General features: G+C 39.8%; 1 pseudogene; it reads right to left on the bottom strand.

Annotated features, from left to right (window-relative positions):
• LOC126625438 (jasmonate-induced oxygenase 2-like) overlaps positions 1 to 25,262 on the bottom strand; it is a 44,628-nt pseudogene extending 19,366 nt beyond the window's left edge.
• Positions 25,263 to 27,385: the final 2,123 nt, after the last annotated feature.

The following is a 27,385-nucleotide window of genomic DNA, read 5'->3' as shown; positions in this document are numbered from 1 at the left end:
TAAACACACAAAAACAACTCTTTTTGGGTTTATCAAAACAATTTTTCAAATTTTTATGAGATTTTCGGATTTTTATGTCAAAACACTCCAAAATAGCTTAAAAACACTTAAAAACAGCAAGGAACAACACTAGAAGTAATGGGTGATAAACACCAGCGAATTTCATGCAAAACAACTTGGTTACCCCCTACACTTAAATCAAACATTATAAACTCACACAAAAACAAGCAAACAAACAAACAACAAATAAACATGACACGTATAGCAAAGTAAAAACCAGACAAAGTAGAGTTTAACAACGCAAATCTGGTTTTGGAGATAGATGATCTTGTTGACTTTCCACAGCTTTGATCTCGAACTGGTTTGGAATTCTGAGTGGGGGATATTAGAGTTCCTTGGTTTTGCAGTCTGCATTCTTTTTTGCTTGTTTCTTCTGCAAGGCAGGCAGGCAGAAGGTAGAGGTGTTGGTCTGTTTCTTTGTTCAATCTTTCCAAGTGCCGACCATTTGCGTTCTTTCTCCTTGTCCTTAGCTGAGGATGAATTAGCACATTGTCTCCACATGCTTTGAGGTATCATTTTCACCTCCCTTATCTGTTCCCTAGGCAGATGTGGTAGCTTGAGGAAGCATAAGATGTTGAAAATGAGTACTCGAGAGCAAGGCTAGGTAAGCAATCAGGAAGGGGTTCTAGGCAGTTGGTTCTAGATCGGAAGATTGATACCAAGTGCTGGCTGATTGCTCTCTTTCTCCTTGTCCCGTAGGTGAAAAACAACGACAAGGAGAATGACAGGAAGAAAGCATGATATGAGATACTCTTGTTTTCAACCTTCATGATATGAAGTACTTTTGCTTTTGATGGGTTGTTTGCAAAGGTATCCTAGGGAATAAGGAACACTGAGTGATTCGAGAGGCTTTGTTAGGAAGGCATTCTCGGAGATGAAGAAAGGGTTATGTATGTCTGCCTCGCAATGGAGGGTGAAGGTCGACATTTATATGAATTAATAATCGGTACTATTCTTTCACTCTTGTTGGCAACCGTAGGATGATTGAATAGTAATCGTCACGTGCTTTCTACGTCACCAGAAATCTTCGACAGATTGCCCGTAATTTCCGCAAGGCTGAGTGTGCATGTGACAGATGCTGACACGTTTGGAAAAGCAAATGCCTCTTCGATATCTGAGATCGGCGTTTTGACAAATTGCCTGTGATTTCCGCAAGCTGAGTATGCATATGACAGATGTTGACACGTCTGGAAAAGCAAATGCCTTTCCGATTTCTGAGCTTGCCCCTTCGATTTCTAAGCTCCGTCGAGTGCAGAGGTTGCTTGTGACAAGTGCGGACAAATCTGGAATAGAGGATGGCCTGTGGTTTCTGAGCAAGCCCAGCTTTTGAGAAAGCTAGTGCCTCTTCGATTTTTGAATTGGCCTCTTCGATTTCTGAGCTCACCTCTTCGATCTTTGAAATCCCGTCGAGTGCTGATTTTTATAGAGGATAAGCAGTTCGTTTCTAAGCACACTTGAATTTCTGCCCATAGAAACTCCCTTCATTGTACTTCTAAGATCTCGATTTTTCTGACCTCTTCTTTCTTCAACACCTTTGAAAATATCTGGCCCCTCCGACCATCGTTTTGACTTGAACCTTGGCGAAGAGGCCTCCATGCCTTCTCTAGACAACATATGATGCCCATCTTTCATATCCCCTCCTGGTCTTCTTATCGTTGGGGATTCGGTGATGAAGAATGATATGACCGCTGCGGTGGTGGCCCGGAACCTTGTCACTCCAAAAGATAACAGACTACTTTTCGAACGGTCTGATGAGTTGGCTGTGAAGGATTCTCTGGCTCTCAGTGTGCAGTGTGCGGGTTCTATGTCTAATATGGCCCAACATCTATTTGCTCGAAACCGTCAAGTTGAATCATTGGCGGCTGAAGTGATGAGTCTTAAACAGGAGATTAGAAGGCTTAAGCATGAGAATAAACAGTTGCACAAGCTTGCACATAACTATGCTATAAACATGAAGAAGAAGATTGACCAGATGCAGGAATCCGATGGTCAGATTTTACTTGATCATCAGAGGTTTGTGGGTTTGTTCCAACAACATTTGTCTTCGTCTTCTGGGCTGTACCGCGTAGTGAAGCTCCAAATGATCAACCTCCGATACCTCCTCATTCTGTGGCTGCACCAACTGCTGATGCTCTACCGATTACTGAGACTTCTCCTAAGCAGCCTTTGTGAAGGCTCCCTCTTATATTTTTCTGCCTCCTGTTCATTTTCAATGAATTTTAATGTAAAATACCTTGCATATCTGTCAATGTTGCAAAAATAAACCCATACCAAAAACAATTAAACAAGCAACAAATAAAAATGACAATCATGGTAAAATAAAATTGTAGAAAAGGGAAGGTTTTTATGAACTCCATTTATCTTACACACACTTCCTTTTATAGAGGAAGTGCATGGCAATTGAGGGGAACATGGAGTGGTGTAGCTATTGAGTGCAATGATTCAATGTAATGATGCATGAATTTGGAATGATGGAGGGAACAAGGAATGGTGTAGCAATTGAGTGCAATGATTCAATGTAATGATGCATGAAATCTGAAATGATGGAGGGAACAAGGAATGGTGTAGTAATTGAATGCAATGATTCAATGTAATGATGCATGAATCTGAAATGATTGAAATGATTGAGGGAACAAGGAATGGTGTAGCAATTGAGTGCAATGATTCAATGTAATGATGCATGAAATCTGAAATGATGGAGGGAACAAGGGTGATTATGCATGGCATGGGTAGAAAGGTGAGTAAGTGGTGAATCAATGAGTGCAAGGAGGTGAAAGGATATTGTGCACATGGTAGACAAAGGAAAGGAAGTGGAATGATGCAACAAATGAGTCAATGGAGGGAACATGAATGATGATGCATGACATAGGAATCCAAAGGGAGTGCAATGGTGGTGCACGACAATGATGGAAAGGTGAATGGTTGAGTGACACCCCTTTATGGCTGAGCTCTTTGTCATTTTTACATTAATTCTTCTTTCTCTTTAACACATTCCTAGCCTCTTTAGTTTTCAATTTTGTCCATCCACCTTGCTCCATGTATGTGCTATTAATTCCAAGCCCAAAACTGCTCCAAAATGCACCAAACTGCATCTTATTACTGTATAAGGCCTATGGACCTACAAACACACGAAAATAGCTGAAAATACATAATTAACTAAGAAATAACAACATAAATGCATGAGAACAAGCTATCTCAGTCGCATAAATATGCTTCTATCACCGCCTCCTTCATACGCCTCGTTTCAAGCCCCAGGCTTTTCGACAACAGTCCCAGCAGCTCCCGCGCCAGTGAAGCTATTCGATCGCTATACTCAGATACCACTCGTCGGTATTCCGCAGGAAAATTAGGTCATCGCGTAGGGTCCAAGTGTGCGAAGGGGAGAGTGTGGTGGTCGAAGTAGTCTCTCTAGTCCAAAATGGTGTCTTTCTTCTCCAACATCTAGCTGCCGTGCCTCTTCGACGCTGACGAGCTCGAATCGCACACATAGTTTAGCTTGTCTTCGACTGAGCTGTCGTTGAAGAAGGTGTGGTCGGCGTGCTTAATGGTATCGAGTAAGGCAGTGGGTATGTCGTGATTGGTAACGTGGAAGGTGTCACATCCTGGCCTGGGGTCCACCACATCCTAGGATCGCTACACCACCGTAGCACGATATTGTCCTCTTTAGGCTTACCATTCCCTCACGGTTTTATTTTTGGGAATTCACGAGCAACTTCCTAGTGGGTCACCACTCCTGGGAGTGTTGTGGCCTTCTTCTCGCTTAACTTCGGAGTTCCTACGGAACCCGAAGCCAGTGAACTTCCAAAAAGCCTCGTGCTAGGTAGGGATGGAAATAAACATTTACGGATCACTCCCCTGAGCGATGTGGGATGTTACAATACTCCTCTCTTAGGGGCCCGACGTCCTCGTCGGCACACTTCCGGCCAGGGATTGGCTTTGATACCATTTGTCACATCCAGGCCCGGGGTCCACCACATCCCGGGCTCACTCCACCATCGTAGCACGATATTGTCCGCTTTGGGCTTACCATTCCCTTACGGTTTTATTTTTGGGAACTCACGAACAACTTCCTAGTGGGTCACCCATCCTGAGAGTGCTCTGGCCTTCTTCTTGCTTAACTTCGGAGTTCTTACGGAACCCGAAGCTAGTGAACTCCCAAAAGGCATCGTGCTAGGTAGGGATGGAAATATACATTTAAGGATCACTCCCCTGGGTGATATGGGATGTTACAGAAGGCACCCCAGTTTCTGCAGGCTTGTCCGATTGAGGCCCGAACCGAGTTGCGGCGGGTCGGGTCGATTCCAAATATGTTGATGATGGGAATGTTGGTTGAGGATGATGGTCGGTTGGGTCAGTACTGGGGAGGTTAAATTTATTAGGGCGGAACTTGGGTCAGACCAGCTTGGGCCCAGGCTTTGAACCCTGATGGGCTTCTCCGCCGCTGCTTCAATTTTTTTAAAGCTTGCACCTTCAACCGCTACTGCGATTTACAGAAGGAACCCAGATTTTCTTTACCTTTTTTGCTTTCTGCTTGGCGAGATCTTGGCAGCCAGTGAAGTTCTCTGGGAACTTGCATGATCCAAATTGAACAGTAAATGCTCTTGCAAAGTTTGTACCGCTGATAGACGCATATTTATGCGACTTAGTTAACTAGTTTTCTTGCATTTACGTTATTAGTTCTTAGTTATTTTAGTACTTTAAGCCATTTTCGTGTGTTTGTAGGTCCAAAGGGCTAAGGTAGCAAGAAAGTACATTTTGGTGCATTTTGGAGCAGTTTTGAGCTTGGAATGGATTACATATGATATGAGCAAGATGGATGGACGAATTTGAAGACAAAAGAGGCTAGGAACATGCTAAAAATCTGGTGAAACAAATACAAGTTGCAAGAAGGGATAAATTTCTAGAAGGATTGGCCAAAACTTCACTCAAAACCACGCATACCCCATAAAATTCATCAATGCCGTGGCCTTCCCTTTGTTTTACTTCCACCAGATTTTTTAGTGATGATGCAATGCCTATCTCACTATGACATTTGAGTGGATGATGTAATGCTTAACTCACCATGACATTTGAGTGGATGATGCAATGCTTAACTCACCATGACATGTGAGTGGATGACTCAATACCTACCCTCACCAACAATTCTCCACCTTGCCATGCCTTACCTACTTCATTCCACCAGATTTTTGCATTAAACATGTCCATCCTCTTCCTATAAATACCATGGCAGCAACCTCATTCAAATCATCCAGAAATTAACCATTCTCCAAGCCTTTCCTTGCCTCTCCTACATATCTAAACCCCTTCCCATCCATTCCTCCAAATAACCAACCCTTCAACATCATTCCAACCTTGTTGTTGCGGCAAGGAGAAGGAGAAAAGTCCTTGGACGCGCTTGCTATCCAACATGGATCGTTGGAACGTTTAGGTGCTTTCTTCCCTTTGTTTTTCAATGTTTAAATTTGTTTATCTTTGTTTTGTAATAATGAGGAACTAAACCCCCCCTTGGCTAGGGGGGGATTCGAAATACATGTTTATGCTTGCGTTACGATTTGATTACTTCTAATTGCGTTTCATAAGTTGTGAATTCAATTTACTTATCTATGTGAATTACATTGATTTGTGTGTGTTGGTTGAGAGTGCACGCTTAATTATCATGCATAAATTGAATGCTAGGATATAAGGAAATTTCACCTAATCGTTATGGAATTATATTCACAAGTAGTAAAGGTTGATGATCTCAATCGCGTTAAGTAAATTCTTGGCATAAGTTTCATGCAATCATAGTAACAAGTGCTTCGTTAATGCTTATGGTTTTCATAGAATTTAATGATTCTTGCTTGTATCTCTATTATGCAATCATGTAGGGGACTTGTGGGGAATGTTTTGGGTTGTCGTATGCAATCATCCAATTCAATAACGTTAGGAAAATCTAAAGGTTGATTTAAGCGGACCTAATTAACTTGGGGCGTTGAGAATTCATGGTTTATTGAAATGCAATTGGAAATCGTTTTGTATGCAAGTATAACATGTGTGGAGATGAAACCCTTAGCTAGCCTTCCATTATCCATTCAACCCAAATTTGTTTAAAATCTATTTAAGTTTTTAGTTTATTCGTTTTTACTTTCAACTTCACCAAACTCAAATCCCCCTTTTACTTTCTTGTTTTAAAATCTTTTGTTTACATTTTTAACTTTGTTTCTTTTTGTTTTTGAGTCAGTTTAGAGGTTTTAGCAAGCCCTCCTAATCCCCGGTTTAGAACGATCCCTACTTACATACTTTGCTACAATTGTCAAAAGAGGGTTTAATTTGTGTGTCAAGTAATATTCGCATCAAATTTTGGCGCCGTTGCCGGGGATTAGCAACTTTGCTAAATCCCCATTGTTTCTTTTTATTTCTTTTTTGTGTGTTTTAATTTTAGTTTTAATTTTATTTTGTTTATTTCAGGTACTAGTCTATGACTCGTAGTTCTCAACCAGTTTGTGCACATATATCGGAGTTTGACGACAATTTTGAACGAACTTTGAGAAGGAAAAGGAAAGTACCAGAACCTAATCCACCTAGTTCTAGTTCTGAATCCGAATTTGAAGAAAAGGATGAGGCAGAAAAAAACATGGAGGTGGACAATCGAACAATCAAAGAACTTTCAGCTTCGGGATTGGACAATGCCGCACCTCTATGCATCCAATACCCCGCAGCAGCCCGAGGAAAGACAGAAGAATTTGAATTGAAGTCAAGCTTGTTACACCACATTCCGAAGTACCATGGGTTGTCCATGGAAGATCCTAACAAACACTTGAAAGAATTCGAGGTGGTGTGTTCGAGCATGACCCCTGTCAATGTCGATGGGAGTATTTTGAAGATGAAAGCCTTCCCTTTCTCTCTCTTGGAAAAGGCGAAGGATTGGTTGTACGAATTGGCACCCGAAACCGTCACATCATGGGAAAGCATGAAACGGGCCTTCTTGGAGATGTTTTTCCCAACTTCTCGAGTCATCCTCATACGGAAAAGGATAAGTGGAATTCAACAAGAGGAAGGTGAATCTTTTCCTACTTATTATGAACGTTTTAAATCTCTTGTTGCTTCTTGTCCACAGCATCAGATGAAGGAGGAACTTCTTTTGCAATACTTCTACGAAGGGCTACTACCTATCGAACGTCAAATGCTAGATGCCTCGGCGGGAGGAGCCTTGGTGGACAAGACCCCCACGGCAGCAAAGACTTTAATTTCCAACCGTGCGTTGAATGCTCAACAATACGAAGGCGTTGGACAAAGGAGTAACCCACGACCACATCAAGTCAATGAGGTAAGTGCCATAACCGAACTTCAAAATCAAATGGCAAACCTTACTACTTTGCTTTCTCAGGTAGTGGAAGGTCCAAAAGTGCAAAACGTGGCAGCTTGTGGCGTGTGTTCCATGCAAGGCCACCTTACGGACAAGTGCCCACAGTTGATAGAAAATGGAGGGTGGGAGACCCTCAATGCCGTGGGATTTGGCAACCAATACCAACCAAGGAATGACCCCTTTTCCAATACTTACAATCCCGGTTGGCGTGATCATCCAAATTTCAAATGGCGAGAACCCCAACAAGGCCAACAACAAAGCGGATTGAGGCAACAACCCCCGGGTTTCTATCAAAAGCCGTTTGCACCAACTCAACCCCAAGCACAACCTGCCCAAAAATCAGGTTCGTCTATTGATAATGATCAAATTTTTAATTTACTAACTTCTATGGCGCAGGGAATGCAAAATAGGGACAAAAAGGTGGACGAGTTGGAGAAACAAGTAGGGCAAATTGTCGAGTTCATGGGGCAGTTTCGAGAGCAAGGCAAGTTGCCTAGCTCAACCATTGCAAATCCAAAAGGAGGCTTTGAAACCGTCAATGCAATCATGTTGAGAAGTGGTACACAGGTTGGAGCCAAACCAAAATCATCCAAATCAAGTCACGATGAGGATGAAAAGTTGCTACAAGAGGAAGCACAGGGACCAAAACTCACGGCCAAGGATGAACAATCCTTGCCACCACCATCTAGCCCTCTTAAGCCGTCCCAAACCACCAAGGTAAGTCCAAATTCGACTTTTTCTAGTTCCATTCCACTAAATGTGCCCTTTCCTGGCAGGTTTAGGCAATCAAAGAAGGAAGAAGCCGAGAAGGACATTCTAGAGACCTTTCGGAAAGTTCAAGTCAATATTCCGCTCCTTGATGCAATTAAGCAAGTCCCGAGGTATGCTCATTTTTTAAAAGAACTTTGTACATCAAGGAGAAGGATTTCGAACAAAGAGGTGGTCCAAGTAAGTGAGAATGTTTCTGCCATGTTACAAAGGAAATTACCCCCTAAATGCAAAGATCCGGGTAGTTTTACAATTCCGTGCATTATTGGCAAGACTAAGTTTGAACAATGCATGTTAGACTTAGGGGCTTCGATTAATGTTATGCCATACTCTATTTATGCATCTATGAACTTAGGTGAGCTTAAAAACGATGGTGTGATTATTCAATTAGCCGATCGTTCTAATGCATATTCAAAGGGTGTTTTGGAAGATGTGTTGGTGCAGGTGGGCAATTTGATTTTTCCAGCGGACTTTTACATGCTTGACATGGAGGATTCACCCTATTCTACCCCATTGCCGATACTATTGAAGGATTTATTTTGAAAAACATGTTCATTTGAGCAACATCATATGGCATGCAATTAACAATTAAAGGCGGAATCATGCTTGCATGTACTCAAAAACAAAACATTACCATGAAATTCAAAGCCTTGTAGATTGGTGAACCAATAATCAACTCAAAACAAAGTGAGTTGAAATTATTACCTTTGTAGATTCCTCTTTGCATAAGCAAAGGCTAATCACCCAAAGAGATAGGGCCTTCATTCCTTGCTTCTTAGATCCATGGATTTGGATGGAAAAATAGGTTTCTCCAAGTTCCCAAAATAGGGAACCTCTAAGTCTCTTCACCAAGGTTTGATTGTAGAAGAAAATGAGTGACCTTGGAGTAGTAGGATTGCTAGATGTACCCTCCAAGGTGTTGGCCTCTTTAGAGAGAAAATGGAGAGACAATTCTCACCAATTTTCCCCCAAAATAAACCCTTAATCACATAATGAATATTTGGCTATAAAATCATTTATATAGTCACTTCTTTAAGTGACCTAAACAACCAAAACCCTAATTCATTTCATCATGGCCGGCCATTTAGGGGATTTTGGGCTTTTGGGCTTTAATGAATCTTCATTCATTAAATTGTCATACAACTTAAGTTAATGGGCTTGACATTCGAAGCCCATTGGGCCTTAAGGTCCAAAACTATCCCGAAGTCTTTAACGAACTTATTCGTTTGATTAATTAACATATTAATTAATCCTTGCCATAAATAAATGATTAAACCATTTAATCATTCTTACTCATTTCCGTTTAATCTCCAATCTCTACCTTTTACGGTGTGCGATCCATTAGGTTCCTTTTAGCGAGGTAGTGGGCGATTAAAACCATTTTACATCGATTGTGAATTGAAACTATTTTCAATTCTCCCTTTAGTGATTACACACGTTTAGGGCTTCCACAAACCATGAGTGACACCTAGCAGCATATCATGGTTACCCAAGCTAATCAGAAGAGGTGGAGAACCTATTCAGTTCGGGATTACAAATGCAATACGGTCCTTCTCTAATCTAATACTCTTGACCACATTGTTTGGTATGATAGTTTATTTACTCATGTCTACTATCCAATGTAAATCGTTTGCTTATATGATTTCCTTGAATGTGATTTGGAACGCATTCCCTAATCTCATTCATACTCTGGCCAGAGATTCCAAATCATATCATAGAGTATTCTCCCTCAACTGTTTGAAGGTTAGAGATCCCTTGTTGCGCATTCACTTGTCTCCATAGCTAAGTGGCTTAACCCCAACGATGCCGTGGACACCCCGAGGGGGTGACTTTGACATAATCAAAGATCAAGGACTTAACCACAAGACAACTGTGATGCCTCAGGTCAAAGGACTACTTTGCATTATCCCAACCATGAGTTCTTATGTGACATGGAATATGAGAACTCTTCGTTGATCACGTTCAGTGTACTCATTCTCTATTGAGCACCTACGTACTTGTCTTGATGTCACACACACCAATGACTCGAGACTAATCACTCTCCCTGAGAGAAGACATAGTACGTACTGATCTTTACGGACTGTCAATGCCCAATTGACAATCCTATGATCAGGAACATTTAGGATGTGTCTACGAAAGAATGGTCTCATGAATCTAACTTCATTAGATTACATTCTCCCAATCACATATTCCTTGGACTTTATCGTTTAAGCATATAACATTTATATGAGACGGCTCAAACAATAATCTTTGCCCTTTATATGTAAAACTAGATTAGTTTAACATGTGAAATGTCCGTAAAGTATCATCATATGATTGGCTTTAGGGCACATTTCCAACAACTATTAGGGCGGCCCTTCATGAAGACAGCCCAAACCAAGATTGATGTGGCTAAGGGAGAGTTAACAATGGAGTTTGGTGATGAATTGATTAAATTCAAAGTTCCTGAATATGTTAAGAATCCTCATGATGTTCGTTCTTGTTTTGCAATAGATGTGATTAAACATGTGGGGAAGGAACATTCATGCGCACCAATCAAGAAGGATGTCCCTAGATGCATCATCGAAGAGGGTATTGGAGTGGAGCATACAAAACATGTCATTACACCCAAAATACCAAATCTGGCCGAGAGCACCACCTTTGCTGCCCCTTTTGAGTCTTCATCTACATGCATTGGTAAGCCTCCTCCTCTAATTCCAATTCCCATTTCCACTAAAAGGTTATTTCCTTCTGTGGTGCAGGTACCAAATCGAATCCATGATTATGGGAGTTTTTACTTTCACCTTGGGAAGCTCAATGCCACAATCTGGGACCATCATTATCCACTGCCATACATAGACCCAATGCATGAGTATTTCAAGGAGCATGTCATGGAGGATGTACCCCTCCATGCCGTGGCACCTAGTTAAGCTTAAACGGAGGTACCGTCCGGCTGGAAGACGTTAAAGAAAGCGCTTCGTGGGAGGCAACCCATGCATTCGAGAAAGGAAGGCCTAGAGAGCACTCCAATTCCAGATTTGCGTTCCTAAACCCTTCTCTTTGTTGTTTAATTAGTTTCTGCCACATTTAGTTTGTTAGTGTTTGTTTGTTTGTTTATGTGTTTTTGTGTTAGTTATGCTTTGAAACATTGAGGACAATGTTTGGTTTAAGTGTGGGGGGGTAACCAAAGTGTTTTGATGCAAATTCGTAAGGTTTTCTCACTCATACTTCCCAATGTTGTTTCTTGCTGTTTTTAGGTGTTTTTTAGGCTGTTTTGGTGTGTTTTAGTGTGTGCTGACTTATAACTCCGAAAATCACATAAAAATTTGAAAAATTGCTTTGCAAAACCCAAAAAGAGTTGTTTTTGTGTGTTTGTTTGTGTCTTAGGGTACCTTCCAACACAATGATGAGGATTTGGTTTGTAATTTCATGGCTGTTAAAGAGAGTGATTAACATGGATGAAAGTTTGATTTACTCTTTGTTTATGCTTGGTTGTGGTTATAACTTATGAATTTACATGCAATCTTAAAGGAAAAATCAGTTTTTGTAACATGCTTGAAGGAAAGAACTCAAACTAACGCTACAACCTTGTGAGACTTGAGCCTAAACGTTTATTTGGAGAGTTAATAATCTGTGATTTATTGTTTTCTAAGTCGTTGCATGATCTCATTATTCTTTGCTTGGTTACTACTTAGAAGGCGTTTCATCATTTAGTTCCAAATGCTAGAACTCATACCCATTTCATTCAAAGCATGTCATTGATTTGCATAACACATATTCAAGATAAAGTTGTGTAGTGACCACCACCATAACCAAAAAGCCGTGAATCCCCTATGTCATTATGTTTTGTACGTTTTAACCCCGTTGAGCTTTGTGAGCCTTTTCTTTGTAACCCACATTACCCTCACCTAGCTTAGATTAGGACCATCCATTAACCTTGTTCTTAAAGCGTAGTAAAGCATGATTCAAATTGAATTCCTTTGTGGCAGAAAACAAGTGTGGGGGAAGTGTTTTTCATGAGGAATTATGTGCCATAGGCACGGGTAAAAAGAAAGAAAACAGAAAAGAAAAATGTGAAAAGAATGCGAAAAGAGTTGAAAAGAAGTGAAAAAGAGTTCTAAAGTGTTGTTTGATGAAGAAGGGGTCCAAAACAATGAATTCGACCCTAAGGAGTTGTTTAAATCTTCCCCTTGTGTTTTAAAGCTAATTTCTGCAATCTAAGTAAATTCTAAGTCTCAATTTCATTACTTTGCTTACTATCACTTTAAGAACGTTTGTTTTCCTTATCCTTTCTTTGTTAGCCAATACCCCAAGCCCCGTTACAACCCTTGACTTCTATCTTGAGTGTTATGTGTTTCAATTTGTGGAGATTGAACTTGGTATGAGCATATGGTCACTGGTTCTCGCATCTAAGTAGTAGCATTCCATTCATGAGATCATATCTCAACATGCTTATTAACTCTAGAAATTGTGTTCTTTGTTATACATATATGTGAGCATTCGTTTTTATATCTACATCAATTCTCTCACATATAACTAGTATAGGGTGTGTAGTTAGAAAATCTGAGTGAAAATAGAGTGCATATCTTGTAAGGATTGAGGGAATTCTCTAAGGCATGTTACTACATTCAAAACATTGTTTTAATTGGTTAATTGTGAATTTGTAAGTAGTGACTATGATTAAGTATGTGCTTAAGTGTTAATTGACTCAATTCTGTGGGAATGATATTCTTTAACATGTCATGTGCATTGGAAATCCCTAAGGCAAACGTTGGAAGGTTTAGGTTGTTTTTGTTTGTTTGGTTTCGTTTTGTGTTTTTTTTTTATGTTTTATTTGTTTTATTTTGCTCGAGGACTAGCAATAGCTAAGTGTGGGGAAATTTGATAGACGCATATTTATGCGACTTAGTTAACTAGTTTTCTTGCATTTACGTTATTAGTTCTTAGTTATTTTAGTACTTTAAGCCATTTTCGTGTGTTTGTAGGTCCAAAGGGCTAAGGTAGCAAGAAAGTGCATTTTGGTGCATTTTGGAGCAGTTTTGAGCTTGGAATGGATTACATATGATATGAGCAAGATGGATGGACGAATTTGAAGACAAAAGAGGCTAGGAACATGCTAAAAATCTGGTGAAACAAATACAAGTTGCAAGAAGGGATAAATTTCTAGAAGGATTGGCCAAAACTTCACTCAAAACCATGCATACCCCATAAAATTCATCAATGCCGTGGCCTTCCCTTTGTTTTACTTCCACTAGATTTTTTAGTGATGATGCAATGCCTATCTCACTATGACATTTGAGTGGATGATGTAATGCTTAACTCACCATGACATTTGAGTGGATGATGCAATGCTTAACTCACCATGACATGTGAGTGGATGACTCAATACCTACCCTCACCAACAATTCTCCACCTTGCCATGCCTTACCTACTTCATTCCACCAGATTTTTGCATTAAACATGTCCATCCTCTTCCTATAAATACCATGGCAGCAACCTCATTCAAATCATCCAGAAATTAACCATTCTCCAAGCCTTTCCTTGCCTCTCCTACATATCTAAACCCCTTCCCATCCATTCCTCCAAATAACCAACCCTTCAACATCATTCCAACCTTGTTGTTGCGGCAAGGAGAAGGAGAAAAGTCCTTGGACGCGCTTGCTATCCAACATGGATCGTTGGAACGTTTAGGTGCTTTCTTCCCTTTGTTTTTCAATGTTTAAATTTGTTTATCTTTGTTTTGTAATAATGAGGAACTAAACCCCCCCTTGGCTAGGGGGGGATTCGAAATACATGTTTATGCTTGAGTTACGATTTGATTACTTCTAATTGCGTTTCATAAGTTGTGAATTCAATTTACTTATCTATGTGAATTACATTGATTTGTGTGTGTTGGTTGAGAGTGCACGCTTAATTATCATGCATAAATTGAATGCTAGGATATAAGGAAATTTCACCTAATCGTTATGGAATTATATTCACAAGTAGTAAAGGTTGATGATCTCAATCGCGTTAAGTAAATTCTTGGCATAAGTTTCATGCAATCATAGTAACAAGTGCTTCGTTAATGCTTATGGTTTTCATAGAATTTAATGATTCTTGCTTGTATCTCTATTATGCAATCATGTAGGGGACTTGTGGGGAATGTTTTGGGTTGTCGTATGCAATCATCCAATTCAATAACGTTAGGAAAATCTGAAGGTTAATTTAAGCGGACCTAATTAACTTGGGGCGTTGAGAATTCATGGTTTATTGAAATGCAATTGGAAATCGTTTTGTATGCAAGTATAACATGTGGAGATGAAACCCTTAGCTAGCCTTCCATTATCCATTCAACCCAAATTTGTTTAAAATCTATTTAAGTTTTTAGTTTATTCGTTTTTACTTTCAACTTCACCAAACTCAAATCCCCCTTTTACTTTCTTGTTTTAAAATCTTTTGTTTACATTTTTAACTTTGTTTCTTTTTGTTTTTGAGTCAGTTTAGAGGTTTTAGCAAGCCCTCCTAATCCCCGGTTTAGAACGATCCCTACTCACATACTTTGCTACAATTGTCAAAAGAGGGTTTAATTTGTGTGTCAAGTAATATTCGCATCAACCGCTCGTTGCCAGCCTCTTCTTGTCATTCAGTTCCTTGTTGGCTTTGCTTTACTGATGGTGGGGTGGTGGTGTTTCCTTTATATCTGCAGCCGTCTGGTCTCTCTGAAATCCCTGGTTGCAAATCTAGTAGGATCTCGGGTTGTACAGATTCACTGTGGACAGTGGTGAGGTTGTGAATGTTTTATGGTGGTGAGATGAAAAATTGAGAGATAACTGACATAGATTTTTTGTGTTGATTCCCACAGACAACGCCAAATGTTGATGCACAAAACCGGAGGGGTCTTGGAACAATGTAAATCTAACCGTGAATCTGTAAGAAAGTAAAGAACACAAGATGTATCATGGTTCACCCCAATGTTTGGGCTACGTCCACACTGATGTTAATTGTATTTCTCTCTAACTGTATGTATGGATTACAAGGGTGAGGGAGAGTCCCCCAGAGAAAGAAAGAGTTTGAAAGAGCTCTCTGTTTGTGAGGATGAGAGCCTCTGGATTGTGAGGGTGAGGAGTCCCTTTTATAGACTAAGGGCTTCTTACTTATTACATATTTGCCCCTTCATTCATTACATAACTACACTTGAGTCCCTCGAGTATTTATACGAGGTCTAAATACGGAGGCCCTAAGTATGGTACAAACGTAGTGCATAATCCTTTTAACTAGATGAAAAAGGACATTTGTAGGAGTAGGCATAAAGTGACAGGCATAGTTTACTGCGAATGCTCTATTTGGCCTAGTGAAAGTTTATTATTGCAAAGCACCCACCAAGCTTCTAAACAATGTAAAATCAGTTATGGGAACACCTTCCACCACAATTCTGTAAAAAAAATTGTTATGTGCTGATGTGGGTTTAATAATTAATTAAAAAGTTGCCTAAATACTTTTTTGCACAACTGATTTTTTTGTCTTATAGTAGGGCCTACTCTGTAACATCCCACATCACCCAGGGGTGTGAATCTTGTAAGCCTTATATGTATATTCCCATCTCTACCTAGCACGAGGCCTTTTGGGAACTCACTGGCTTCGTATTCCATCGGAACTCCGAAGTTAAGCGAGTTCGGGCGAAAGCATTCCCACGATGGGTGACCCACTAGGAAGTTCTCGTGTGAGTTCCTAGAAACAAAACCATAAGGGTGTGGTTGAGGCCCAAAGCAGACAATATCGTGCTATGGTGAAGTCGAGCCCGGGATGTGGTGGGGGCCTGGCCTGAGATGTGACATACTCTGAAGAGAGTTCCATTCCATAAATTCTTAAAGGCATAAGGCTTAACCAAGGCCTAAGTAGGGGTGTGCAAGTGCGTATTTTCCTTTCTATAAGTGGGGGCTTAACCAAGGCCTAAGTGGGGGTGTGCAAGTGGATAATTCCACAAGCGGTTATAAATTATTTATTGCATATAATTACTATGAATGCTTTAAAGTTCTAATGCGATCTACGAATGGCTTGATCCCCGTTTAGGGTACGTAGGCAGTCTAACGAGACGTTAGATGCAGCCATACCATAAATGAGACTAAATAATTGAGACAATAGCCTTGGTTGGGAAGTATTGCCATGTGAGGGACATTGATGGAAAATGTGAGATTTAACCTTATGCTTTAGTGATTGGATGTTGGTCATAAATCATTTTGTGAAGGATCGAGAAATTGAAGTAAAGAATCGTAAGTATTGATAGTTAGTTAAACTAGTGTTTAGTTGAGCTTGTCATCGATAATTATTCCCGAAAATTAATAGTTCGGGAGTAAGGCGTTATAGATTGTGCATTTTACACCACATTATTGATATATATATATATATATATATATATATATATATATTTGGAAGCACTACGATATGGTTAAGTTTTAGAATTGCATCAGGGCATGTCCATAAGTATATTATTGCGCATAATTATTGTGAATGCTTTAAAGTACGAAGGTGAACGCAGGATGCATAGATAAGTTCAGGTGAGTATATGTTGTGAAATGTGGGATGCATGGTTATGATTACATTTTATTTAGAACGGTTGAGTGATGGCATGCCTATATTATGTTTTAAGCAACTCCGACACTGTCGTACAAGTTGCAATAGAGGCAACTCCGACATTGTCATATAGGTTGTCTATAAGTCATACATACCATATTAGATGCATTTAGAGCTCATAACCTTGCACCCCGGTGTTAGGGCTCTCACCCGAGGATAGGCCCTAGCCTTCACGTGATCGTTCGCCTCCCGCACCACATGCTTACCTTGGATTCAAGGTAGGTGCTAGCCTGTCGTACATACCACATTAGGTGGTTCCGACTCGTAGGTGACTTTTGATACTTCGCATAGCCTTCACAAGATCGTAGAACTTGAGCGTAATTATTTACACCCAGCCTGTCGTACAAACCACTAGAGGTGGTTCTGACTCGTGTGCAGGGATACGTGATAAGCTATGGGTTCAGTCGTACATGCCATAAGAGGTGGATCTGACTGACATATTACTGGGATATTGATTGATGAGATATGGATAAGTCGTACAGGTCACTATAGGTGACTCCGACTTATGAGCTAGCATTGATTGATAAGATATGGATAAGTCGTACAGGTCACTATAAGTGACTCCGACATATGAGCTAGCATTGATTGATGAGATATGGATGAGTCGTACAGATCACTATAGGTGACTCCGACTTATGTACTAGCATTGATTGATGATATATGGTTGTAGTCGTACAGGTCACCATAGGTGACTTCGACTGATGTGCTAGTATGGGTTATTAAGCACATGATTATTTATATTGCTAATGATATGTTGTATGGTGGTATACTTTTGGATTCACTGTTAGTATACTTTTGATTTCATACTTATACATAGTATGATTTTTTGGAAACTAAACAGGTGTTATGGTGAAGGATTATATCGTTTAGAAGGTCTTTATTAAAGCTTTATTTTCTGGCCCACTCACTCTTGTTTTTATCCCTCTAGTTCTAGTAGCAGAGCTTTCGTATCGACGAGGATTCATGGCAAGTCTTGGTATTGGAGATTACCTTCAATGGTATGATTTTCAATCCACTCTACTATACTTTACTTATGCTTTGACGTCACGTGTGAAATGGGTTCATTTCTGCTCATAGCGCACTCTTGTATTTAGGCACTTTCAGGTTTAAATTTATTAACTTTTTGCACATCATTACACTTTATGGCTCCATCACCTTCCAGGTGTCGGCCAACACGGCTCAATTCAGAGTCCTAGTTGACATTCCGGATCGGGGTGTGTCACACATGGGTCACACAAGTCTTATTAAATTTTAAAAATTACAAATAGACTTCATAATTTAATAGTTAATAAAAAAATTGTCAACCTAAAAACCCAGTCCTACAATCACCTCCGATCCCAGTCCATATTTCTATACTTCCTTCAATCTCTATCAACATTTCTATACTTTAGTGATGGGTTGGTCCATTGGCAACGACTTCTAGGACACCATTGTTAATATTTAGGCGATCAACATCCTCACAACCTTCTAGAGCTTGTCCGACTCTTCCCTAGTGGTCTGATGTTGCAAAGAATGATGAGGTTTGCCTTGAGATAATGAAGTTATAACCGAGGTACGTCCATTGTTAGTTGAAAGGTCCATGCTACGACTCCCTTGCACGAATATTGCGACATCATGTACCATCGTCGCTTAGAACAATTATCAAATCACATCTCAGAGTTTTTATCGATAGAACATGTAACTTACATAAAACATATCCTCAAGGACATTCTCGAATGATTGGTAACCCATTGACCAAAACCAAGTGGAGATCGACACTTTATTTTATGAACTAACAATTCCAATTTGGGAAAATCCGTACATCATATTCCCGACCCGTAAGTTCCTATGTTCCACAAATATTACGTACTATAATGTAATTGGACTTCAAGTTTGGTGACGATCCAACGGTTGAATCGTCAGTTGCTATAATATTCAAGTGGTGGACCCTAATGGAACTAGGTTCAAATGACTGAATTTCGTCAATTGGACTTCACATATGGAACCAAGGTATTTAAATTTAGTCTAGGAAGGTTAGGGGACACCTCGGCCCACACGCCACTCCAACTCGCCGGAAAATTCAACTATTTTTAAAAATTACCAAATTTTACAAGAATGAAAATCTCAAAGGGAGGAACAACTTTCATACCTGCCATGAAGTCCAAAAGTGGACGGAATGTGGTCAATTTTTCCCACAAAGCCGGTGGGTGCCTAAAGCTTCCCGGCATCGATTCGTTGTCTACAGTGGTCCAACGTGGTCAAGTTGGTTGGGATTTTCTCCTGGGATGATGGGCTACAAAGCCCAAGTGGTGGCATTGGCTATTGCTTTTCTGATTCGCCGAAAAAGTGAAAATTGTGGTCGGAGCACCGTTTTGACGCGTTGGATTTCGAGGCTTCGCCCCGCCACATATGGTGGTTAATAAAGGTGGTTCTTGGTTGGGTTTTGAAGAGGGGAATGAGAGCTTCAAGATGGAGATGATGGCATCGAAAAACTCCACCGGAGTTGGCCAGGTTCGGCCTTGGAAAATGGGAGGTCAAATTGGGTTGTGTGTGAGGCGACGGGAAGATGAGCTTCCCTTTGTTTTTTTTTTTTTTCTTTTCGCTCAATTCTCATTGGTTGTTTGGTCCTTAGTTCCCTTTTATTTGATTGGTCCCTTGTACTCTAATCTGATTGGTCCTCATCCCCACAAGGTGGCAATTCAAATAATTTATAACTAAACTTTGAATAACCAAAATTAAACTTCCGTAACTATACTATTATAATTCTGACTCGCAAACGGCTTTCACCTATACGTTCGTACCAATGAGTACTATGAGGGTATGCTAAAAGAATAAGTCATACGTTCCTTTAGATGATGGTCAACAGAAGTCAAAATCCTTGTTTCTAGACATTTTTGTCAATTCCCTCGATTAAAACAAATAAAAACGAAATTTTAGGGACGGGTTGTCACAATTTATGTGTCACATCAGCACATACACATAACAGAATTTTTGACAAAATTGTGATAGAAGGACTATATTGAATTGAGACACTTACTTGAGGGACTACATTGATCAATTTTCAATTTCGTGGACCATTTTGATGTCACGAGTCATTTTGAGGGACCATTTTGATGCCATATGTTAATTTCAATGACCATTTTGTGAGAAAAGGACTTATGGGGCCCATTTATGTGCCATATCAGCACTTCATAGATTTTTTTTAACAGAATTATGACAGAATGACTACATTGATTTGCAACATCTATTTTCAAGGACTACATTGATTGATTTTCAATTTCAGGAACCATCTTGATTAGACCTAGCATTCGTGTCGTATTTCTCGTGGTCGTGTCATTTTCGTGTCATACCCGATAGCTTAACAGGTTGTGTTATGTAATACCCGTTTAAGTAAACGAGTAATATGACTCGACTCAAAATCAACCCGTTACTAGAATTGTTGTATGTGCTTTCCCATCCAATTCAATAACTTAAGGAGAACTTGAAGGTTAATTTAAGCGGACTTAATTAACCTGGGGTGTTGAGTTTCATGATTCATCGAAAGAACAACTGAAAATTGGTTTATGTGCAAGTGTGTCATGTGTGGAGAAGAACCCTCTAGCTGGCCCATCATCCATAGTTTACCCAAATTCGTCCAAAATCTGTTTTAGCTTACCATCTGTTTGTTTTGTTTTCAAATTCGTCAAAATCCAATCCCCTTTACTTTAAAGTGTTTTATTAGTCAAAATCTGTTTTGATTTGTGTTTTTAAGTGTCTTGAGTCAAGTTAGAACCTAATTTCGTCCAAACCCATCCCTAGAGTCAATTTAGAGTCTAATTCATTGTTTTAAGCTGTTTTGAGTCTTTTAAACTAGTTTTGAGTCTTTTTAGTTTGTATTGCATCTTTTGAGTCTAGTTTGGTGTTTTAAACTTTATTCTACATTTTTAAGTCAGTTTCAGGTGTTTTAGCAATCCCTTCTAATCCCCGGCCTAGAACAATCCCTACTTACATTCTTTACTACAATTGACAGCAAGAGGGTTTAATTTGTGTGTTAAGTTAATTTTCGCATCAAGTGGGGGTGGGGTTTTGGGTTTGGAAGGAATATTTTGGGGGGCGTTGGGGACAGGTCGAAGGGGAAGGGGATGAGGATGGGGATTCTTGGGGGAGGGGGTGGGGAAGGGGATTTGGGTGTGGGTTTGGATATTTTTTTTTTGTTTTTTTAATATATAATTATTTTTTTTAATATTCAATTATTTTTTTAATAAAAAATGGGTCCCGCCTCAAGCCATGTTAGCATTTAACGGAGGAATTAATAGACAATTGACGGAAGGTATGAAATTGTAACAAATTCGTAGATGAGTTATGACATTAAAAGTTTTTAAAGACGATGTATGAAACTGCTAATGACCTTATAGTTGAGGTAATTTACCCAAAATAATATCTCAACTCGTAAAATAAAGGAAAAGCCTAGAAAATCAAACTATTAACAAATACAAAAGCTAAAACAATCAATATATACATATGAGAAGCCTGATCTTGAAATCTATGTTTTAGAAAGCAATATGCCACTGTCCAATAACAACTGAAAAAAAAAAGACCAACAGTGAATTGCTTGAGAAAGCCATAAATTTGTCAAAAGATGCAAAAATAAGGGATTATACGGGAATGAAAAGTGAAAAAAAAAAAGACCAACAATCAGTGGAGAAAGAAAAAAAAAAGACCAAATCAGAATGAAATTGTTGTTCAAATAAGGGCATCGCTACAAGAATTAAACAATAAAAGGCTTATTATATTAGCACCCCATAAATTGTTGAATAAATTCCACACACTTAATACACCTCACAGTTGCTTTTTCAATTAAAAATTATCTAAATACACCCCACATACTTTCTCATAATACCCTCACACCCCACATTCTCAACATACACCTTACATTTTCTACATACATCCTGCATTCTCTATACACCCCACATTTTCATACAAACACTGGTTTTTACATCTCATTTCGTTTTCTTTTTTCGGACATAAATTTTGCAGAGTTGCTGCTTTCCATGGGGCAGAAAATGAGATTGAATCGTATCTCCAAATTTGTGGGTAAATTATAAAGTGTCTGGACCACACACTCACACACACATCCAAACTCTTGTTGACCTTTCTCTCTCTTCCCTCTCTCAGATTTTCTTCCATTTCCATACAACCGTACGGACAACCTTCAACCTTCACTTCTAGTCATGGATCGAAGGTCTAGTTGACATCTTTGAACTCCTAGTAAGCTCATGAGTTGTTCTATACCTCTGGTTGGACGTGAAACCCTCGAAAATTCGAGAACCCAAGAACCCTGATTTTGTGTATTGTTCATGCACTCATGATTTTGAAGTTTTCATGGAGTTTTAAGGTTATAGGAAGCCATAAAACATCTTCATGAAGCTCGGGGAAGAAAGTTGGAGTGTTTTGGAAGTCAGGAAGTCTCAGTTCGTGAGTTTGAAATTTTGGCCGGATTATCAGGGATTCTCCACCGAGATTCCGTGGATTTTAGGGCTTGAAAGTGGTATGAATATGTTCGTCTCATCTTAAGCTTCAATTTGGTTCAAATTTCATGAATTTTGGTGAAGATATGAAGCTATTGAAGTTTTAAATTTTCCCAGTTTCTGGCGATTGCAGCGGTGACTGGCACCGAACTCCGACGAACCAAGGAAGAAGGAGAAGAATATTCCGTCAAAGTTGACGGAATATTCTAACACCGTCAGGTAATTTTAACGGCATATTCTAGTTTTTAACAAAATATTCCCTAACGCCATTAGGGAATCCGTTGGGTGTGCTAGGCATGTGCTTGTGAGTGAGCCGCGCATCTGGCTGTGCCTTGGCCGGCGCATGAGGGCGTGTGGGTCATGAAATTTTTTTCTAAAAATATGGGGATGTTCCTAAGGTTGAGTAGATCATGGTGGTATATTTAAATACCCTATTTGAGCAATGTATGAGAGGTTATTTCCTAGTTTTGTGTATGTGCTTTAAATAACGTTTATTTAATTATTTCACATATAAGTGAGACCTATCCTGAGGACGAAAGCCATCAATCGAGGCTCGGTGGCTACGGCCCTTCGACATATCAATGAGTGGGCTTTTGGTTTTCCGTATATACCTATATACTTAAGATTTTTCCTAGAAAATGTGTTTAAATGATTATACATTTTGGAATGCCATGCAAGTATCTGCCTATTTTAATTATGCATTAGTAGTTGCATACATTCATGATTGGTGCTGCCGACGCACATGTAAGTGCCAGTTAAGTTCATAAATCAAAGACTTGAGATTGTTTCAATTAGGCGATGTATGATGTGATGCATTGAGAGCTCATAAACTCTCACATTGAGAGCTCATAAACTTGCACCCTGGTGTTAGTGCTCCTGCCCAAAGTTAAGGCACAGTCCTTCACTTGATGTCCACCTCCCACACCATATGCTCACCTTGGATCTAAGTTAGATGCACAGGCTTGTCGTACATACCACTTTTGGTAGTTCTAACTCGTAGGTGACCCGCAATTATTTGCACAGTCTTCACGTGATAGTAGCACTAGAACATATTTATATTACACCTATCTTCTCATACAGACCACTTTAGGTGGTTCTAACTCATGTGCAGGAATTGATTTGATATGATTGAGACTGATTATGAGCTACAGACTCAGCTGTGCTGTTGAGTTAGGGAGATCTGGTTGTTATGATACCTGTCATTGATATATTTTAACTAGGTTATTTATGGCATTTCATTGAGATTCTTTAGCATGGCATAGTTATGGATACCGTTTTCTGAGCATGGTTTTGAGATATTCTATTTTTTCTGGGAAATTATACAGGTTTTACGATGGGGAGTTAGAACTTTTGAGAAGTGAAATTATTTTGAAAGGCTTTGTTTTTGCCCACTCACACTTTCTGTTTTGCGCTCCTCCAGGTTTTAAGCAGCAGTGCTTGGTGGCTCATGGGGATTTTGACGGTGGTTCTGACAGAACATCAGAAATGTAGGATCAACTTTGGGTGTTGAATAATTAGTACTTGTCCCGCTTGACTGCATCTAGGATATTTATGATCTGGTGTTGTATTTCACATTTAATCTTGCACTTACACCTTACCTAATCTAGTACTCTAGTTGATTTGGTTTCTGTTTATTTGCATTCCCTTATATCATTATTGCTTCCGCACTGTGCACATGGTTACGTCACTCTCACGTGACGACCAACATGCCCTGATTTAGGTCAGGGTGTGTCGTTTTGGTATCAGAGCATTAGGTTTGCAGTCCGACATATCTTGAGAATTTCTAATTATTTTGATGTCTTATGTGAAAACTATGCCGCCTCGTAGAGATCCACGTCCTTCTGTTGAGCTTAGTTTCCCCGATATAGCTCAGTTAGGGGAACCTATAGCTAATGCCATTCAGTCTTTGCTCCGTCTTCCCCAAAGGACACCTCTTGAAACTGTGTATAATCTGAAGCTGAATCATTTTATGGGGAATGAAGGACATGAAAGAGCGAAGAAATAGATCAATCATATTGAGAAGACTTTTTGTGTAATGCAAAGTCAAGGAAATCTTCCTCTTGATAGGTGGGTCGAGACAACTACTTGATTTTTGGGTCCGAAGCCTGCATCCAGGTGGAGACAGGAGTCTTATCAGTTGACCCTAGAGGAAATTATGGACTAGGAAGTATTTAAACAGTTGTTTCTGAAAAGGTTCATTCCCCCTAAGTATATTGATCGCAAAAAGCAAGAGTTTATTCAATTGAAGCAGAGGAAGATGATGACAAATGAGTATTATAGGTGATTCATTGACTTGTCTCGCTATCATCTGGAGGTTGTTGGTAATTCGGTTGAGATGCTCCATCGTTTCAGGTGGGGCACTAAAAAGAAATGGCGTTCTATAGCGACCTCGACTCATTGTGCCACTTACTAGGAGTTTTATGAGATTTTATTGAGGATTGAGGATTCATAAAATATGCCCAGTGAGAGTGAAGAAGAAGAAGAAAAGAATGGGAATCAGATGATAGACGATAAGGGAAAAGGTCAGTCTTCTCAAGGACCTCGCAAGACTTAGAGCTTTAAGAGGAGTGGAACTAGTTCCAGTTATTCTAGCGGAGGTTTTAGTGCCACTGGTCAGAGGAGAGGTGGTAGATTTTCAAGAGGTCCTAGATTCTAGAGGCAGGGTGATGCTGGAAGAGGAAGTGCCCCTTTGTGCCTCATATGTAATAATAGGCATTTTGGAGAGTGTAGGAGAGGCAGCAATGGATGTTTTACTTGTGGGCAGATAGGACATAAAGCTATAAATTGTCCCCAGAGTCAACAAAGGCCCCAACAGCCTTCTATGCCACCACCAGCATCGATCCAGCAAGTTCCGGGGTTTGGTAGTTATGGTAAGATGGGTCGAGGTGGTACTTACCATTATCAGGGCGATGCCGCTCCTTATGCTTCATGGCAGTATCAGTATTCGTAGGATCCTTATTACCATAGTGGGTATTCTCAGTATCTGGAGGGTATACATTGTATCCTTCCATTCCAGCTGGTTGATCTTAGTGGTATCAGGGAGGACAGCCCTAGCAGGTAGAGATTGCTTTCAGTAGTGCATGATCTTATAGGCAATTTGGTTAGCCGAATCAGGGACGAGGTGTGCAGGGGCAAGGAAATCAAGCTATTAGAGGTTGTGGAGGATGACAACAAGCCCAATGAGGTATTAATAATATCTCTCTGCAAGATGCTAAGAATCATCCGGACTTGATCATGGGTACGTTAAACATTCTTGGTCACTTTGCTAGAGTTTTAATTGATTGTGGTGCCACGCATTCTGTCATTTCTCATACATTTGCTTAAGTGACGCAACCTCATCCTACACCTTTAAGGTATGATTTAGAGTTTTCTTTGCCTAGAGGGGAGAGATGTTATGTTGAATGTGTATATCCAGGATGTCCAGTGATGGTTGAGGAAGTAGTTATGCCAGCTAATCTTATCTCGTTAGATATTGTTGATTTTGATGTGATTTTAGGCACAGATTGGTTACACTATAATCGTGCTAATATAGATTGCTACGGGAAAAAAAGTTACTTTCCATCGTCCTGGATTACCTGGAGTTACTTTTGTGGGTAATCGTAGTGGGGTGAGGCATGGTGTTATTTCTGCTGTAAGAGTAAAAAGGTTGTTATCAAAAGGTTGCCAGGGAAATTTAGTTCATGTAGTGCTGAATGATGTTGCTACTAGTAGTGTGGAGGATGTTCGAGTAGTCAGACATTTTCCTGATGTATTTCCTGATGATTTACCTGGATTGCCGCCAGACCGAGATGTGGAGTTCACTATTGATTTGCTTCCTGGTACGAGAATGGCTCCTGCTGAATTGAGGGAATTGAAAGTCCAGTTGCAGGAATTAGTCAATAAAGGTATTAATCAACCTAGTACTTCACCCCGGGGAGCTCCAGTGTTGTTTGTAAGGAAGAAAGACGGTACTTTGAGGCTATGTATTGATTATAGGCAATTAAATCAAGTAACGATTAAAAACCGTTATTCGTTGCCACGTATAGATGATCTATTTGATCAGTTTCGAGGTGCCTATGTGTTTTCTAAGACTGCTTTCAAAACTCGTTATGGTCATTATAAGTTTCTTGTGATGCCATTCGGATTGACGAATGCGCCAGCAGCTTTCATAGATTTGATGAATCGAGTATTTCAGCCATATATAGACAGGTTTGTCATTGTTTTTATTGATGACATTTTGGTATACTCTAAGTCTAAGGCAGAACATGTTCGACATCTTACTTTGGTATTGAAGAAATTAAGGGAACATCGATTATATGCTAAGTTTAGCAAATGTCAATTTTGGTTGAATCAAGTGGCATTTTTGGGACATGTCATTTCTGCTCAAGGCATTCAAGTGGATTCTCAGAAAGTGGCAGCTGTGGAGAATTGGGAACAACCACGAACCGTCATTGAGGTATGAAGTTTTCTTGGCCTAGCAGGTTATTATAGACGGTTTGTTTAGGATTTTTCAGCCATTGCTTTGCCATTAATGAGGTTGACTAGAAAAGAAGTTAAGTTTGAGTGGGGTGATAATTGTGAGCAAAGTTTTAAGCATTTAAAGTATTATCTCATGCATGCATCTGTTCTGGCATTCCCAGATGATAGTGGTAATTTTGAGGTCTATAGTGTTGCTTCTCTAAATGGTATGGGTTGTGTGTTGATGAAACGTTGTAGGGTGATTGCATATGCTTCACGACAATTGAAACCTCATGAGATGAATTACCCTACTCATGATTTGGAGTTAGTAGCTATCATCTTTGCTTTGAAGATTTGGAGACATTATCTTTATGGTGAGAAATGTAAGATCTTCACAGATCATAAGAGTCTTCAGTATCTTTTTACTCAGAGGGATCTTAATCTTCGGCAGCGAAGGTGGATTGAGTTGCTTAGTGATTATGATTACACGATTGAATATCACCCTGGTCGTGCAAATGCAGTGGCGGATGCACTTAGTAGGAAGACTCCGGTTAGACTTAATGCCATTTATGATTGTCATGTTCCTCTTCTTGCAGATTTAAGGTCAACTGGAGTGGAGTTAGGAGTGGAAGATTGAGAGGAAGCCTTGCTAATTTTCAAGTCAAGCCAATTTTAACTGATCGTGTACTTGAAGCCC

Source organism: Malus sylvestris, chromosome 6 (assembly GCF_916048215.2).
Source record: "Malus sylvestris chromosome 6, drMalSylv7.2, whole genome shotgun sequence".
Taxonomy (NCBI): domain Eukaryota; kingdom Viridiplantae; phylum Streptophyta; class Magnoliopsida; order Rosales; family Rosaceae; genus Malus; species Malus sylvestris.
Note: the sequence above shows the minus strand (reverse complement) of the source record. Positions and strands in the feature narration are given on the sequence as shown.